The sequence below is a fragment of the Carassius gibelio genome, chromosome B7 (assembly GCF_023724105.1).
Source record: "Carassius gibelio isolate Cgi1373 ecotype wild population from Czech Republic chromosome B7, carGib1.2-hapl.c, whole genome shotgun sequence".
Classification (NCBI taxonomy): domain Eukaryota; kingdom Metazoa; phylum Chordata; class Actinopteri; order Cypriniformes; family Cyprinidae; genus Carassius; species Carassius gibelio.
Window position 1 is genome coordinate 36,386,545 of NC_068402.1, and position 8,974 is coordinate 36,395,518.

Below are 8,974 nucleotides of genomic sequence, written 5' to 3' on the forward strand. Positions count from 1 at the left end.
CATGTCTGCTGTCTGACGGAAAAGTGGCCTGCACTGACAAGTGTCCCCAGCTTGGGTCTGTCACAGCGTCTGTGCAAACACAAGAAGTGACTCCCTGTCTGACAGACACAAAAACACAAATACTGAATTATTATCTGCTCTCCGGGCTCATTTACTGGCCTGCTTCATTCAGTCATTCCTGCAGGAAAGAGAAACACAAAGAAGATTCTGCTATACATCACTTAGAGTGCAAATGAAGAGCAAATGTAGTCAGTATTTGCTTTCTTAATGCACATTCCCGGTCTTATTGTGAACGATTCGGTGCAAATATTTACTAAAGAAGAAACATTTGCCTCTATAATGTGTCATAAAAAGAGTAATCACTTGCTCTAAAAGCCTCTAAAATCTGGCTTTGATTGGGCTACTGTCACCAAGCCCTTTTCTTTTCTAAAAAGAGCCTGTCATAGACTGAGTAACATCACATTACAGAAGTAGGTGCAATAGGTTGCAAACATTTCCCAAGAAGCAATCCGAGTAGAGATTTAAATAATATAAAAAAAAAAAACTACATTAAATTCAATTATACTATGAACGGTATCTCTAGAGGAATTTCATTGCAAACATCTGCGATGGTTAAAGTTGATACTTAAAACACTTATATATAACAATACAAACTATTATGTTTACTGTAAAAAAATAATAATGGTAATAACAATGCATATATAAATAAATAGAAATAAGGCAGAAATACACTGTAAAAAATATTACAGCAGTATGTTGACATATTGGTGCCTGTATATTTTACAATGTATAACTATATATTTTATGAAGTGATGCTAATATACCAATCTACCTGGACTACAAAATAAAATTAAAGTGTAAAAGAAAATTATAATAATAAAAAATAAATTACATTATTATCTAAAATATGAAATCATACAAAATCATCCACAATGTGTCATGCAGGAACATCTGTACAATTAAATAAAAGTGATTAAATGTACAGTAGTATATGATAAGTTAACTGACCTTTATTCGATATATTTTTTTATGTTTTTACCATAGCATTTGTGTGTGTGTGTGTGTGTGTGTGTGTGTGTGTGTGTGTGTGTGTGTGTGTGTGTGTGTGTGTGTGTGTTAAATTTAAAAATAAAAAAAGTTAGTGTACAGTTCATATGGCTTTGATTGCTGCTGCCAATAATGCAAATGGCAGACCAACCAAACCACTTAAACCTTATAAAAATCATGATAATTTTACACAAATTGTTAAGCTAATGATATATTTTGAAATAGGAAAAGCAGAAAATAATATGAAAAGAAAATTAGAAAATAAATGCAAAATAGAAGCATTTGACTCCACTCTAGAGAGTTCAGATTATCATGAAGAGAGTGTGCAATAAAAGGATGAAAATGAAAGAGGCTTGACATGAAACAGCAATACATGCAGCAGAGAGAGAGAGAGAGAGAGAGAGAGAGGGAGAGAGAGAGAATCTACGCCGAGCCTCCCAACATCACATCGATTAGGTCCAGTTAGCTTTGCGCTAGAGTCGACTCTTCTCACAAGGCCGAAGTGATGGACAGTGAGCGTTCGGTGATGGTGTGATTGTCAGCTGAAGTGGCAGTTATAAATTTACTCTAGATAGGTGTTTTTAGAGAACAGCAAGAGGGAGGGAAAGCTGGAGAAGCATCTCTAATCTCTGGATTCCATCGTCGTCATGATAAAAGCACTTTTATAGAAATCCCATTCAGTGGTGGATGTCCTCAAAACTCTTGGAAAAGCATCTTTCCTTCCTCTCTTTCAGAGGATTGCAGTGATCCGTGAGGCCACCGGTGGGTTTACAGTAAAATATTGTTTCTGTTTGTTGTAGGTTAAAAGCACATTAATCTTTGTTTACAGTATAATACCGGCAGGGTTCAATAGCGGCCGTGTGAGCTGAATAGCAATGTCCTCCTCCCTAAAGCCACTACATCAAGGATGATTTTTTCAATATCATAAAAGCAAAGGCCTTCAGACTGCTTGGACCAATCAGGAGATATCAGGTACTTACAAATACAGAGGAAAATGGGTGAAATATGGGGGCATGTTGGCGTCTGCTTTTAAAAGTGGGGAAACACAGATGACACATTATATAACATGGCATAATGACTACCCTCTGATTTAATTTATCTTATCTTACTTATCTTATCCTAAAAGAGGGACTACTACTGAACATGGAATTTCAAAACAATTGATCTGAATGGAAGTTGTGAATGATTAAAAAAAAATTAGGATGCATGTCTGTGTGCAACTACTGTAGGTGAAGTGGTCTTGCAGAGTTGGTCATATACGTAACAAAAATAAAATTAAATAAATATATAAATAAATAAACATCAATACTGAATTTAAATAAATAAATGAATAAATGCAAAAAAAATAGTAAAGAGGTAATTAGCGATTACACTTTTAAATAAATAACTAAACAAGCAAACAAACAAACAGTAATGCTGCTTTTAAATAAATTAAAAAAACAGATAAAAACCATGCTATGTTTAAATAAATGAACAATGCTAAAATAAGTAAACAGGCAATTAGCAACTATGCTTACAAACAAATAAATAAATAAACCAACCACAGTGATGCGGGAAGTCGTGGCCTAATGGTTAGAGGGTTGGACTCCCAATCGAAGGGTTGTGAGTTCGAGTCTCGGGCCGGACGGAATTGTGGGTGGGGGGAGTGCATGTACAGTTCTCTCTCCACCTTCAATACCACGACTTAGGTGCCCTTGAGCAAGGCATCGAACCCCCAACTGCTCCCCGGGCGCCGCAGCATAAATGGCTGCCCACTGCTCCGGGTGTGTGCTCACAGTGTGTGTGTGTGTGTGTTCACTGCTCTGTGTGTGTGCATTTCGGATGGGTTAAATGCAGAGCACAAATTCTGAGTATGGGTCACCATACTTGGCTGAATGTCACTTCACTTCACTTCACTTCACTTCACTTTAAATAAAGAAACAAACAAACAGCTATACTACATTGAAATTAAGTGTATTTAAATAGGTAAACAGCAATGTCAGATTTAAAGGAAATAATAAATACTACTTTAAATAAATATATATATATATATATATATATATATATATATATATATATATATATATATATATATATATATATAAACAGCAATGCTATAAAAAAATAATAAATTTAAATCGCAACATTGCATTTAAATAAATAAAGCAATGCTAAAATGAGTAAAAAGGTAATTAGCAATTACGCTTTTAAACAAACAAACAAAAAATAAACAAACATTAATGCTGCTTTTAAATAAAAACTTATTAAATAGATAAACAGCAATGCTATATTTAAATAAATAAATAAACAAACAAACAATGCTAAAATAATTAAACAGGTAATTAGCAATTATGCTTAGAAATATATAAATAATATATTTATTAATAATATATTCAATGCTGCTTTAAATAAAGAAACAGACAAACAGCTATACATAAAAATAAATTAAATGTATTTAAATAGGTAGACAGGAATGCTGGATTTAAAGGAAATAATAAATTACACTTTTAAAAAATATAAACAGCAATGATATAAATGAACAAATAAATAATAATGTAAAAAGCAATATTGAAAAAAAAATTAATAAATAAATTAGCAATGCTAAAATTAGTAAACAGATAATTAACAATTACACTTTTAAACAAACAAACGGTAATGCTGCTTTTAAATAAATAAATACTAACTTTCTAAACAGATAAACAGCAATGCTGTATTTTAATGAATAAACAATGCTAAAATAAATAAACAGGTAATTAGCAATTATGCTTTAAATAAATAAACAGCAATGCTATAAACAAAATAAATGTAATTATATTTAAAGGGGTCCTATGCTCCTTTACAAAGTCTTGATTTAGATTTTGGGGGTCTACTAGAACAGGCTCTCAGACTACGTTGTTTGAAAAACACATTATTTTTTCACGTTTTACATTATTTCAACACCTCATTCCCCAGTCTGGCTCGAATAGTTCCTGTTTCAAATGAAAGCCCTCCTTCTGAACTACGAAATGTGCTGTGATTGGCTAACTGGGCCAGCGTGTGCTGTGATTGGTTAGCTGGGCCAGCGTGTGCTGTGAACGGTTAGCTGGGCCAGCGTGTGCTGTGATTGGTTAGCTGGGCCAGCGTGTGCTGTGAACGGTTAGCTGGGCCAGCGTGTGCTGTGATTGGTTAGCTGGGCCAGCGTGTGCTGTGAACGGTTAGCTGGGCCAGCGTGTGCTGTGAACGGTTAGCTGGGCCAGCGTGTGCTGTGATTGGTTAGCTGGGCCAGCGTGTGCTGTGAACGGTTAGCTGGGCCAGCGTGTGCTGTGATTGGTTAGCTGGGCTAGCGTGTGCTGTGATTGGTTAGCTGGGCCAGCGTGTGCTGTGAACGGTTAGCTGGGCCAGCGTGTGCTGTGATTGGTTAGCTGGGCCAGCGTGTGCTGTGATTGGTTAGCTGGGCCAGCGTGTGCTGTGAACGGTTAGCTGGGCCAGCGTGTGCTGTGATTGGTTAGCTGGGCTAGCGTGTGCTGTGATTGGTTAGCTGGGCCAGCGTGTGCTGTGATTGGTTAGCTGGGCCAGCGTGTGCTGTGATTGGTTAGCTGGGCCAGCGTGTGCTGTGATTGGTTAGCTGGGCCAGCGTGTGCTGTGATTGGTTAGCTGGGCCAGCGTGTGCTGTGATTGGTTAGCTGGGCCAGCGTGTGCTGTGATTGGTTAGCTGGGCCAGCATGTGTTGTGATTGACATGCCCCACCTGTTGCGAGCTTCCGTGTAAATATTGCATCAAAATCAAATCAGTTTGACCGTGTTTTAAGCCCAGGTGATCTTAACAACTCTAAGCTCGTCTGCCTTGGTAAAGCTAGCATGTCTCTGACATAGTGATATAACACTCATTGCCTTCTCTAGTGTAGCTCAACCAGGTCTCGTTCCATTCGTCGATCTTTATGATATCACAAATCCCAGAAAATATGCGTGTTTTTTTTCTGTTAAATAAAATATCTCCTTTTGAATTGGACTTCGAACTTTGTAACTTTGTAGATCTTTTTTTTTTATGCTCAAACAGCAACATTACAGACTAACTAAAGTTGAAAAAGGGGAAAAGCGTAATAGAACCCCTTTAAAATAACAAACAAAAGCAATGCTGCATATAGACGGACGGACTCAGCACTGGCACCACAGCTTTCGAAGCATTTAATCATACGTTTCATGCTGAACCCAGCTACAACGCACAGACGGTGGGTCAGGCTGAGCCTTTATGTGCGGGTCGGGTTGTACATCTCGCCATGAGGCTCGACAGCCTTTTAATTAATGTCAATTTCCAGCTTGCAGCTCACCAGCAGAAGACAGAGCAGAATGTGCTGCTGATATGAACACTTTCACACACAACAGGGATACAGACTAATGCTCGTGTCACGTTGATTGCTCTAACTAGATGGCAAACAAAAAGCACTTGACTGTCAGAGAAGCTGTTGTCCAACCATTACAACAATGAAGCCTGGCAAGGGACGCGGCAGCAATGTATGACGGGTGGGTGATTCATAAAGCCGTCTAGATTTGCCAGGACCTGGCGCTCCCAAAAATTGTCAGCAGTGCCACAGAAGACAGGTGGCAATTAGAAACCAGAAGTGTCATCAATACTGTCTTCACCTCAGACGGTAAAACACAAACTCCACTGGAAACGACAAGCAAACCGAAATGTGTGATAAACTCATCTCAAGCTGAGCAAACCTGACCACAGCCATGAACAACAAAGGAGCTGATTCTGAAGTGTCCTAGTTAATATAGCTTGGCCTCAAAAATTGCAGTTTGCCATTTACATTCAATCAATTGGCCTCAATGTGATTTTTCATTACAATATGGTGTCCTTGTTACATGCATTTACTACAGTAATAACAATGTTATGCATAATTACGTGCAACTAACCCCAGACCAAACCCTCATCCTAACCCTAAACATATAGTAAACACATGTAGTTAATTAATACACTTAAGGGGAAACATATTTACATATTCAGAGTATGTGGAGTACTTTAGAATAGAAGTAAACGTAACTTAAATTAAATGACAACAAAATAAGTATTTTGAATGCAATGAAAAAGTGTTTTTCAATATAACATATTTTGCATTTATTAAATTGCAACTTCATCATTACAAGTGTAATTACAAACACATGAAATAGCCCTTTTTTGGTTTAAATGCTTGACAGTACATTCAGCAGTACACTTTAACCTTATTTTAGACAATACATTTGTGAAATTTTATATAAAATGTAATTAAATCCTACTTAATTGAGTAAAGAAGCACTCAAAGTTCAGCTAACTGCATTTCATATACATTTAAACCATAATGCATGTTCACTGAATTGCAAATTGCATGCATTTAAGTGTCTGAAAACATTACATTCAGATTGTACATCAATATATTCTTTGCAAAGTATATTTATTTTAAATTATATTGTTTCTGTAATGTGTGTGTCCTTCTCTTTTCTACAAGGGTTAGAATCAGCCATGGGTAAAAAAAAATAAATAAAATCAAAATACATATGGATAAGAAAGAAAGAAACAAAACAAAAACAGCACTATAAAGAAATCTTTATTAATATCAAAAAATAAGCAGGTCAAGCTCAGATCATCTGTGCTATTATTATAAATAGATAAAGAGATGAAACAAACATGTTTTTGTTGTGTAAGAAGCTATAAAAATGAACCATCTATTCACTGTGGATCTCAGTCATGATGTTGTCGAAACATACTCATGTATGTAATTACGTCTAGATTTTGATTGATATTTTTTGATTGATGTTTATACACAAATACAATTCCCCAAAATAGCATGCAATGTTTTCCAAACGCTCCGCTCTTCCACAGACATCTGTGCTGGTAGGGAGCACTTTTCCCAGCCCATCAGGGCACGTCTGCTCGATGCGTTATTTATCAGCTTCGTCCTTGACAGTCGGCACACATGGTACACATGCTATTACACCATCCCTGCACATATTTTCCAGTCTTGTTTCTCTCGAGCAGAGGATTTTCTTCAGGGGCTTTCCCTGATTCCACTTTTAGAACAAAGGAGGTGAAGAAAGAGGACAGCGCGCAATATTTGATATGTGCTTTGATATATAAAGTGATTCCCCCACCACCTTTAAATAGAAGACGATTGCTGGGGGGCCGAGCACGAGGTGAAAAATCCCTCCATCTCAAGCCCCAGAGGAGTGATGGATGGACAGAGTGAAGGTGTGGACCGCCTCCAGCCGGGTTGTGGTGAACCTGTGAATCAGAGCGGTCTTAGCCAGAGGTAAGGTGAAAAAGGAACGACTTTCTGAGATGCGATGGCTGTCACGTGGAAGTGGCTTGAAGAAACACTGGGAGAAATAAACAACCTGCACAAGATTTTTTTGCCTTGTTTTCCAGTACAAATATCTAAACATTCTTAAATCAATTTACATTTACTTCAGTTTTCTCAAGTACATTAATAAATAAAGAAATATATTCAATCTTCAGTGGATTTGTGGAAATGTAGCATTGCATCACTTACTCACCAGTGGATGCTCTGCAGTGAATGGGTGCCGTCAGAATGAGAGTCCAGACAGCTGATTAAAAACCTCACAATAATCCACATCACTCCAGTCCATCAATGAACACCTCGTGGAGTGAAAAGCTGGGTGATTGTAAGAAACCATTAGTTTTACTTTAAATCATCGCTTCCGGCCAAACTAGGGGTCTATAATCCATACTATTGATTTATCCAGTGAAAAAGTCCATCACCAGTTGTCCTCGCACATCAAAATCCTCCAAAATATTTGTGCAGATGTCTCTCCTTATTCAGATGAAATGACTTATGCAATATTATGAAGAGAGGACTTATTTTATCTGTATTTTATCTTGAAGCAAAGGTTTAAAGCACATTTTTAATCATAATCATAGGTTTGTTTCTTACAAACACACACCTTTTCACGTCACAAAGTGTTAACGGATGGACTGGAGTGGTGTGAATTACTTGTGGATTATTGTGATGTTTTTTTATCAGCTGATTAGACTCTTATTCTGACGGCACCCATTCACTGCAGAGGAACCACTACTGAACAAAATCGGTTTCAATGGACAAACAAACTCATTCATTCATCTTTGATGACCCGAGGGTGAGTACATTTGTGGGTGAACTAGTTCTTCTAGCATGAAGCCACTACATTTTGCTAAACAGGATTTAATATCTTATATTAGTTTTCTTCGAGCAACATTATGTTTAAGGTTTAGATATCTGGACTGTAAAACATGACAGAAATACTCTGTACGAAACAGTTTTTGCAGTGCTGTGGGAAGCGGCTTGGAGAATGTGTCTTTGCCGTCGATGATTGACGTGCATCTAATCGGCAGAATTAATATGTTAAATAGGTTAATTACGTGCAAAAGCAGCTCATGAGTGTCACGTGAAGATGAACATAATTATGATGCATGTGATAATGCAGCCGTAAATTTAGGCACCAAATCAGAACTAGCACATCAGTTAAGTTGGGCAGAGATGAGGTCGCAGCACGAGATTGTTTCTGTCTAAAGCAAGCGCAGCCGTGAAAATACCCAGCGTTCACTGGGGCCTGAGGGCTGGTCTCCATTAACCCGAATCTGCTGCACTGTCAGCAGCAAACTGACTGTCAGCAGCCCAGATAAGAAAAAAAAAACAATAACAACAACAACAGAACTAGGAAGTGATTTAATTCCAAACAGAGCCTGTCTCCCAAAGCAAGTCTGTAGGCCTGTATTACTTTCTTCCAAGTCTACAAATCTGATATTGTGTCTTTCCCTCGAGGCCACATGTCAGAAGTGACGTCCGAATGCAGGCACCTAAAAGAGACGCTCGGTTGGCATTTAGAAGTGCGTAATGGTGCGAATTCAACACGGCTGGGTCGGATGCTCAGCTAGCTGATGAATTTGTTATTTTGCAAATCCAATAAATGACATGAGCTTAACTGCTTGTGTTAAG